The sequence below is a fragment of the Hemiscyllium ocellatum genome (genome assembly GCF_020745735.1).
Source record: "Hemiscyllium ocellatum isolate sHemOce1 chromosome 15 unlocalized genomic scaffold, sHemOce1.pat.X.cur. SUPER_15_unloc_19, whole genome shotgun sequence".
In the NCBI taxonomy this organism is placed as follows: Eukaryota; Metazoa; Chordata; class Chondrichthyes; order Orectolobiformes; family Hemiscylliidae; genus Hemiscyllium; species Hemiscyllium ocellatum.
This window is the reverse complement of record NW_026867455.1, coordinates 402,898-412,897: the sequence shown is the minus strand read 5'-3', so window position 1 is coordinate 412,897 and position 10,000 is coordinate 402,898.

Sequence of the window (10,000 nt, the reverse complement as noted above, 5' to 3'; positions counted from 1 at the left end):
CAGACCACATCCTTCCTGGCAGCACCCAAAGCAACCAGGCCGCTCGCGTCTCTCGCCTTCATTTTTCGACACAAGCGCCTGAGGAGGGACGCCACCCCTCCCCTTTGCGTCAAGAGACCTCCCCACCGGCCTCTGACTGATTCTTAGAACGGACGGAAAGAGTCGGGCAAGCCTGTCAAAGCTTTGAGCGAATGTCAAAAGCTTTAGACTTCCGCGAACTCTCCGGCTTGCACTGAGACGCGAGGTCGATGTGCTAAGCACCACGGGGCCCCTTTCGCCTGCAGGTCCGAGCCGCCAACATGTTCTTAGTATCGTGTTCTCCAATCCTGGGTGACGGGCACCGCAGGGAGGCAGAGCCATCGCACTTGCCGGGTGGCAGAGGAAGGGACCGGACTATGTACAATAGCGGCCAACGACTCCCAGAGCCGGTTGTGCGGCGTCTGCTCTCAGCCTAAGAGGCTTCTGGAGTGCTCAGGCAAGGGTCAGCCTGCACCCTTGCTGGCAGCACCCAGGGGAACCAGGACGCTTGCATCTCTCGCCTTCATTTTCGACACAAGCGCTGAGGAGGGACGCCACCCCTCCCCTTGCGTCAAGAGACCTCCCCACCAGCCTCTGACTGATTCTTAGAACGGACGGAAAGAGTCGGGCAAGCCTGTCAAAGCTTTGAGCGAATGTCAAAAGCTTTAGACTTCCGCGAACTCTCCGGCTTGCACTGAGACGCGAGGTCGATGTGCTAAGCACCACGGGGCCCCTTTCGCCTGCAGGTCCCGAGCCGCCAACATGTTCTTAGTATCGTGTTCTCCAAACCTGGGTGACGGGCACCGCAGGGAGGCAGAGCCATCGCACTTGCCGGGTGGCAGAGGAAGGACCGGACTATGTACAATAGCGGCCAACGACTCCCAGAGCCGGTAGTGCGGCGTCTGCTCTCAGCCTAAGAGGCTTCTGGGAGTGCTCAGGCAAGGGTCAGCCTGCACCCTTGCTGGCAGCACCCAGGGGAACCAGGACGCTTGCATCTCTCGCCTTCATTTTCGACACAAACGCCTGAGGAGGGAAGCCAACCCTCCGTGTGTCAAGAGACCGTCCCCGCCCCGGCCTCCGACTGATTCTTAGAACGGACGGAAAGAGTCAGGCAAGCCTGTTAAGACTTCCGCGAACTCTCCGGCTTGCACTGAGACGCGAGGTCGATGTGCTCAGCACCACGGGGCCCCTTTCGCCTGCAGGTCCCGAGCCGCCAACATGTTCTAAGTATCGTGTTCTCCAAACCTGGGTGACGGGCACCGCAGGGAGGCAGAGCCATCGCACTTGCCGGGTGGCAGAGGAAGGACCGGACTATGTACAATAGCGGCCAACGACTCCCAGAGCCGGTAGTGCGGCGCCTGCTCTCAGCCTAAGAGGCTTTTGGGAGTGCTCAGGCAAGGGTCAGCCTGCACCCTTGCTGGCAGCACCCAGGGGAACCAGGACGCTTGCATCTCTCGCCTTCATTTTCGACACAAACGCCTGAGGAGGGAAGCCAACCCTCCGTGTGTCAAGAGACCGTCCCCGCCCCGGCCTCCGACTGATTCTTAGAACGGACGGAAAGAGTCAGGCAAGCCTGTTAAGACTTCCGCGAACTCTCCGGCTTGCACTGAGACGCGAGGTCGATGTGCTCAGCACCACGGGGCCCCCTTCGCCTGCAGGTCCCGAGCCGCCAACATGTTCTAAGTATCGTGTTCCCCAAACCTGGGTGACGAGCACCGCAGGGAGGCAGAGCCATCGCACTTGCCGGGTGGCAGAGGAAGGACCGGACTATGTACAATAGCGGCCAACGACTCCCAGAGCCGGTAGTGCGGCGCCTGCTCTCAGCTTAAGAGGCTTTTGGGAGTGCTCAGGCAAGGGTCAGCCTGCACCCTTGCTGGCAGCACCCAGGGGAACCAGGACGCTTGCATCTCTCGCCTTCATTTTCGACACAAACACCTGAGGAGGGAAGCCAACCCTCCGTGTGTCAAGAGACCGTCCCCGCCCCGGCCTCCGACTGATTCTTAGAACGGACGGAAAGAGTCAGGCAAGCCTGTCAAAGAATTGAGCAGATGTCAAAATCTTTTAAGACTTCCGCGAACTCTCCGGCTTGCACTGAGACCCGAGGTCGATGTGCTCAGCACCACGGGGCCCCTTTCGCCTGCAGGTCCCGAGCCGCCAACATGTTCTAAGTATCGTGTTCCCCAAACCTGGGTGACGAGCACCGCAGGGCGGCAGAGCCATCGCACTTGCCGGGTGGCAGAGGAAGGACCGGACTATGTACAATAGCGGCCAACCACTCCCAGAGCCGGTAGTGCGGCGTGCGAGGTCTGCTCTCAGCGGAAGAGGGTTTTGGGAATGCTCAGGCAAGGGCCAGCCTGCACCCTTCCTGGCCGCTCCCACGGGAACCAGGCTACTTGCAATCCTTTCCCCCAATAGCAAGTGCCTTTTGGAGGGACGGCCGGAGTCAACGTGGGGTTTGCCCGCCCTCCAAAGTGTCAAGAGACCGCCGCACAGGCCTCTGACTGATTCTTAGAACAGGCAGCAAGAGTTGGGTAAGTCTGTCGAAAATTTGACAAAGTGTCAAAAATTAGACTTCCGAGAGCTCTTGGGCATGCACACAGGCCTGTCATTCAAGTGCTCTGCCCGCGGAACCGTTTTTCGGATGCCTTTCAAAGTGGTCCCGCGCCGCCATTTTGTTCTAAAAATCGTGTTCCCAGAAATCTCCGGGTACCCCGCCAACCTCACTGTGTCACAATGTCAAGTGGCACTGAATGGGTCTGAATTTCAAATTCGACTGCTTCGCTCTGGAACTCGAACCCGGCAAAACCGTTTGGATTTTTCCCGGTCCAGACTTCCGCGGCAGACAAAGTTAAAGTTTTCGGGCTGCAGACTCAAAACGACATCTGGCCAACCGCCGGGCTCAATTCGCCCAGTTCCTCCGGCACTTCGGAACTCATGTTCGGCATGAGTTTTTGAATCTTTCCCGATGCTTCGGCATTTTCCTCCGCTGACACTTAGAATATTTTTCACACTTGGCCGAAAATTTTTCTAAGTTTTTCTGGTTACTGATTTCTTCTTTTCGGGCATTTTTCTAAGTTTTCTTGGTTACTCATTTCTCATTTTCAAACATTTTTCTAAGTTTTTCTGGTTACTGATTTCTTCTTTTTGGGCATTTTTCTAAGTTTTCTTGGTTACTCATTTCTCATTTTCAAACATTTTTCTAAGTTTTTCTGGTTACTCATTTCTCATTTTCAAACATTTTTCTAAGTTTTTCTGGTTACTGATTTCTTCTTTTTGGGCATTTTTCTAAGTTTTCTTGGTTACTCATTTCTCATTTTCAAACATTTTTCTAAGTTTTTCTGGTTACTGATTTCTTCTTTTTGGGCATTTTTCTAAGTTTTCTTGGTTACTCATTTCTCATTTTCAAACATTTTTCTAAGTTTTCTTGGTTACTCATTTCTCATTTTCAAACATTTTTCTAAGTTTTTCTGGTTACTGATTTCTTCTTTTTGGGCATTTTTCTAAGTTTTCTTGGTTACTCATTTCTCATTTTCAAACATTTTTCTAAGTTTTTCTGGTTACTCATTTCTCATTTTCAAACATTTTTCTAAGTTTTTCTGGTTACTGATTTCTTCTTTTTGGGCATTTTTCTAAGTTTTCTTGGTTACTCATTTCTCATTTTCAAACATTTTTCTAAGTTTTTCTGGTCATTTCTCATTTTCAAACATTTTTCTAAGTTTTTCTGGTTACTCATTTCTGCTTTTCCAACGTTTTACTAAGTTTTGCTGGTTACTGAGTTCACACTTTTAAACATTTTCGGGCATTTTTCTACGTTTTTCATGTTACTCATTTAGCACTTTCAGGCACTTTCCTATGCTTTCCTGCTTACTGATTTCACACTTTTAAGCATCTTCGGGCATGTTCCCTAAGTTTTGCAGTTCATTCGTTTGGGACAGTCAGGCAGCTTTCCTAAGCTTTCCTGGTAACCGAATTCACATTGTTGAGAACTTTGGAACCCTTCCCTAAGCTGTGCTGGTTACTCACTTTACCTCTTCAGACACTTGCCCCCGTTGTGACAGAGACCACTTCCCGACTCGGGAAATGCACCAAATTCGGCCTGAACTCAGAGGGCAGTCCCCCCTCGAAGGCGTGGAAGTCGGCAGAATCGCCGGGTCAAATCCGGCTGAGCTACCCGGCTTGGAAGCCTCAAAGTCGGTATGAGCTGTCAGGTTCACTCCCATCCCCGTTTGGACCACTTCCCGACTCGGGAAATTCACCAAATTCGGCCTGAACTCAGAGGACAGTCCCCCCTCGAAGGCGTGACAGTCGGCAGAACCGCCGGATCAAATCCGGCTGAGCTACCCGGCCCCGAAGCCTCAAAGTCGGTAAGAGCTGTCAGGTTCACTCCCATCCCCGTTTGGACCACTTCCCGACTCGGGAAATTCACCAAATTCGGCCTGACTTATACAACAGTCCCCCCTCGAAGGCGTGACAGTCGGCAGAACCGCCGGATCAAATCCGGTTGAGCTACCCGGCTTGGAAGCCCCAAAGTCGGTAAGAGCTGTCAGGTTCACTCCCATCCCCGTTTGGACCACTTCCCGACTCGGGAAATTCACCAAATTCGGCCTGAACTTATACAACAGTCCCCCCTCGAAGGCGTGACAGTCGCTAGAACCGCCGGATCAAATCCGGTTGAGCTACCCGGCTTGGAAGCCCCAAAGTCGGTAAGAGCTGTCAGGTTCACTCCCATCCCCGTTTGGACCACTTCCCGACTTAGGAAATTCACCAAATTCGGCCTGAACTTAGAGGAGAGTCCCCGCTCGAAGGCGTGGAAGTCGGCAGAATCGCCGGGTCAAATCCGACTGAGCTACCCGGCCCCGAAGCCTCAATGTCGGTAAGAGCTGTCAGGTTCACTCCCATCCCCGTTTGGACCACTTCCCGACTCGGGAAATTCACCAAAATCGGCCTGAACTTAGACAACAGTCCCCCCTCGAAGCCGTGGCAGTCGCTAGAACCGCCGGATCAAATCCGGTTGAGCTACCCGGCTTGGAAGCCCCAAAGTCGGTATGAGCTGTCAGGTTCACTCCCATCCCCGTTTGGACCACTTCCCGACTTAGGAAAATCACCAAATTCGGCCTGAACTCAGAGGGCAGGCCCCCCTCGAAGGCCAGGCATTCGGCAGAACCGCCGGGTCAAATCCGACTGTGCTACCCGGCCCCAAAGCCTCAAAGTTGGTATGAGCAGTTAGGTTCACTCCCATCCCCGTTTGGACCACTTCCCGACTTAGGAAATTCACCAAATTCGGCCTGAACTTAGAGGAGAGTCCCCGCTCGAAGGCGTGGAAGTCGGCAGAATCGCCGGGTCAAATCCGACTGAGCTACCCGGCCCCGAAGCCTCAATGTCGGTAAGAGCTGTCAGGTTCACTCCCATCCCCGTTTGGACCACTTCCCGACTCGGGAAATTCACCAAATTCGGCCTGAACTTAGACAACAGTCCCCCCTCGAAGCCGTGGCAGTCGCTAGAACCGCCGGATCAAATCCGGTTGAGCTACCCGGCTTGGAAGCCCCAAAGTCGGTATGAGCTGTCAGGTTCACTCCCATCCCCGTTTGGACCACTTCCCGACTTAGGAAAATCACCAAATTCGGCCTGAACTCAGAGGGCAGGCCCCCCTCGAAGGCCAGGCATTCGGCAGAACCGCCGGGTCAAATCCGACTGTGCTACCCGGCCCCAAAGCCTCAAAGTTGGTATGAGCAGTTAGGTTCACTCCCATCCCCGTTTGGACCACTTCCCGACTTAGGAAATTCACCAAATTCGGCCTGAACTTAGAGGAGAGTCCCCGCTCGAAGGCGTGGAAGTCGGCAGAATCGCCGGGTCAAATCCGACTGAGCTACCCGGCCCCGAAGCCTCAATGTCGGTAAGAGCTGTCAGGTTCACTCCCATCCCCGTTTGGACCACTTCCCGACTCGGGAAATTCACCAAATTCGGCCTGAACTTAGACAACAGTCCCCCCTCGAAGCCGTGGCAGTCGCTAGAACCGCTGGATCAAATCCGGTTGAGCTACCCGGCTTGGAAGCCCCAAAGTCGGTATGAGCTGTCAGGTTCACTCCCATCCCCGTTTGGACCACTTCCCGACTTAGGAAAATCACCAAATTCGGCCTGAACTCAGAGGGCAGGCCCCCCTCGAAGGCCAGGCATTCGGCAGAACCGCCGGGTCAAATCCGACTGTGCTACCCGGCCCCAAAGCCTCAAAGTTGGTATGAGCAGTTAGGTTCACTCCCAAACCCGTTGGGACCACTTCCCGACTTAGGAAATTCACCAAATCCGGCCTGAACTTAGACAACAGTCCCCCCTCGAAGGCGTGACAGTCGGTAGAACCGCCGGGTCAAATCCGGCTGAGCTACCCGATTTGGAAGCCTTCAACACAAAACCCATCCGGCAATGCCACTCAAAAAGGGCCCAAATTCAGAAACACCCCCTTCAATAGGTACCACTTCCTCGGAGACACTACCGGGACACGCTCCCCTCGGCGAAAATTAAGCCCCCACCACTAACTGAAGCCAACCGCAGCCCCAACTTCAACGGAGAAATCAGTAACCAATTCAAAAATGCACTTGGTTACTGATTTGTACTGCTTCAAAAATATTCTAAGTGTCGCTGGTTACTGATTTGTACTGCTCCAAAAATATTCTAAGTGTCACTGGTTACTGATTTGTACTGACTCAAAAATATTCTAAGTGTCGCTGGTTACTGATTTGTACTGACTGAAAAATATTCTAAGTGTCGCTGGTTACTGATTTGTACTGACTCAAAAATATTCTAAGTGTCAGTGGTTACTGATTTGTACTGCTCCAAAAATATTCTAAGTGTCGCTGGTTACTGATTTGTAATGCTCCAAAAATATTCTAAGTGTCGCTGGTTACTGATTTGTACTGCTTCAAAAATATTCTAAGTGTCAGCGGTTACTGATTTGTACTGCTTCAAAAATATTCTAAGTGTCGCTGGTTACTGATTTGTACTGCTTCAAAAATATTCTAAGTGTCAGTGGTTACTGATTTGTACTGCGTCAAAAATATTCTAAGTGTCGCTGGTTACTGATTTGTACTGCTCCAAAAATATTCTAAGTGTCGCTGGTTACTGATTTGTACTGCTTCAAAAATATTCTAAGTGTCGCTGGTTACTGATTTGTACTGCTTCAAAAATATTCTAAGTGTCAGTGGTTACTGATTTGTACTGCTTCAAAAATATTCTAAGTGTCGCTGGTTACTGATTTGTACTGCTTCAAAAATATTCTAAGTGTCAGTGGTTACTGATTTGTACTGCTTCAAAAATATTCTAAGTGTCGCTGGTTACTGATTTGTACTGCTTCAAAAATATTCTAAGTGTCAGTGGTTACTGATTTGTACTGCTCCAAAAATATTCTAAGTGTCGCTGGTTACTGATTTGTACTGCTTCAAAAATATTCTAAGTGTCAGTGGTTACTGATTTGTACTGCTCCAAAAATATTCTAAGTGTCGCTGGTTACTGATTTGTACTGCTTCAAAAATATTCTAAGTGTCAGCGGTTACTGATTTGTACTGCTTCAAAAATATTCTAAGTGTCAGTGGTTACTGATTTGTACTGCTTCAAAAATATTCTAAGTGTCGCTGGTTACTGATTTGTACTGCTTCAAAAATATTCTAAGTGTCAGTGGTTACTGATTTGTACTGCTCCAAAAATATTCTAAGTGTCGCTGGTTACTGATTTGTACTGCTTCAAAAATATTCTAAGTGTCAGTGGTTACTGATTTGTACTGCTTCAAAAATATTCTAAGTGTCGCTGGTTACTGATTTGTACTGCTTCAAAAATATTCTAAGTGTCAGTGGTTACTGATTTGTACTGCTTCAAAAATATTCTAAGTGTCGCTGGTTACTGATTTGTACTGCTCCAAAAATATTCTAAGTGTCGCTGGTTACTGATTTGTACTGCTTCAAAAATATTCTAAGTGTCGCTGGTTACTGATTTGTACTGCTCCAAAAATATTCTAAGTGTCGCTGGTTACTGATTTGTACTGCTTCAAAAATATTCTAAGTGTCGCTGGTTACTGATTTGTACTGCTTCAAAAATATTCTAAGTGTCAGTGGTTACTGATTTGTACTGCTTCAAAAATATTCTAAGTGTCGCTGGTTACTGATTTGTACTGACTCAAAAATATTCTAAGTGGGGCTGGTTACTGATTTGTACTGCTCCAAAAATATTCTAAGTGTCGCTGGTTACTGATTTGTACTGCTTCAAAAATATTCTAAGTGTCAGCGGTTACTGATTTGTACTGCTTCAAAAATATTCTAAGTGTCAGTGGTTACTGATTTGTACTGCTTCAAAAATATTCTAAGTGTCGCCGGTTACTGATTTGTACTGATTCAAAAATATTCTAAGTGTCAGTGGTTACTGATTTGTACTGCTTCAAAAATATTCTAAGTGTCGCCGGTTACTGATTTGTACTGCTTCAAAAATATTCTAAGTGTCAGTGGTTACTGATTTGTACTGCTCCAAAAATATTCTAAGTGTCGCTGGTTACTGATTTGTACTGCTTCAAAAATATTCTAAGTGTCAGCGGTTACTGATTTGTACTGCTTCAAAAATATTCTAAGTGTCAGTGGTTACTGATTTGTACTGCTTCAAAAATATTCTAAGTGTCGCTGGTTACTGATTTGTACTGCTTCAAAAATATTCTAAGTGTCAGTGGTTACTGATTTGTACTGCTTCAAAAATATTCTAAGTGTCGCTGGTTACTGATTTGTACTGCTCCAAAAATATTCTAAGTGTCGCTGGTTACTGATTTGTACTGCTTCAAAAATATTCTAAGTGTCGCTGGTTACTGATTTGTACTGCTTCAAAAATATTCTAAGTGTCAGTGGTTACTGATTTGTACTGCTTCAAAAATATTCTAAGTGTCGCTGGTTACTGATTTGTACTGATTCAAAAATATTCTAAGTGTCAGTGGTTACTGATTTGTACTGCTTCAACAATATTCTAAGTGTCGCTGGTTACTGATTTGTACTGCTTCAAAAATATTCTAAGTGTCAGTGGTTACTGATTTGTACTGCTTCAAAAATATTCTAAGTGTCGCTGGTTACTGATTTGTACTGCTCCAAAAATATTCTAAGTGTCGCTGGTTACTGATTTGTACTGCTTCAAAAATATTCTAAGTGTCGCTGGTTACTGATTTGTACTGCTCCAAAAATATTCTAAGTGTCGCTGGTTACTGATTTGTACTGCTTCAAAAATATTCTAAGTGTCGCTGGTTACTGATTTGTACTGCTTCAAAAATATTCTAAGTGTCAGTGGTTACTGATTTGTACTGCTTCAAAAATATTCTAAGTGTCGCTGGTTACTGATTTGTACTGACTCAAAAATATTCTAAGTGGGGCTGGTTACTGATTTGTACTGCTCCAAAAATATTCTAAGTGTCGCTGGTTACTGATTTGTACTGCTTCAAAAATATTCTAAGTGTCAGCGGTTACTGATTTGTACTGCTTCAAAAATATTCTAAGTGTCAGTGGTTACTGATTTGTACTGCTTCAAAAATATTCTAAGTGTCGCTGGTTACTGATTTGTACTGATTCAAAAATATTCTAAGTGTCAGTGGTTACTGATTTGTACTGCTTCAACAATATTCTAAGTGTCGCTGGTTACTGATTTGTACTGCTTCAAAAATATTCTAAGTGTCAGTGGTTACTGATTTGTACTGCTTCAAAAATATTCTAAGTGTCGCTGGTTACTGATTTGTACTGCTCCAAAAATATTCTAAGTGTCGCTGGTTACTGATTTGTACTGCTTCAAAAATATTCTAAGTGTCGCTGGTTACTGATTTGTACTGCTCCAAAAATATTCTAAGTGTCGCTGGTTACTGATTTGTACTGCTTCAAAAATATTCTAAGTGTCGCTGGTTACTGATTTGTACTGCTTCAAAAATATTCTAAGTGTCAGTGGTTACTGATTTGTACTGCTTCAAAAATATTCTAAG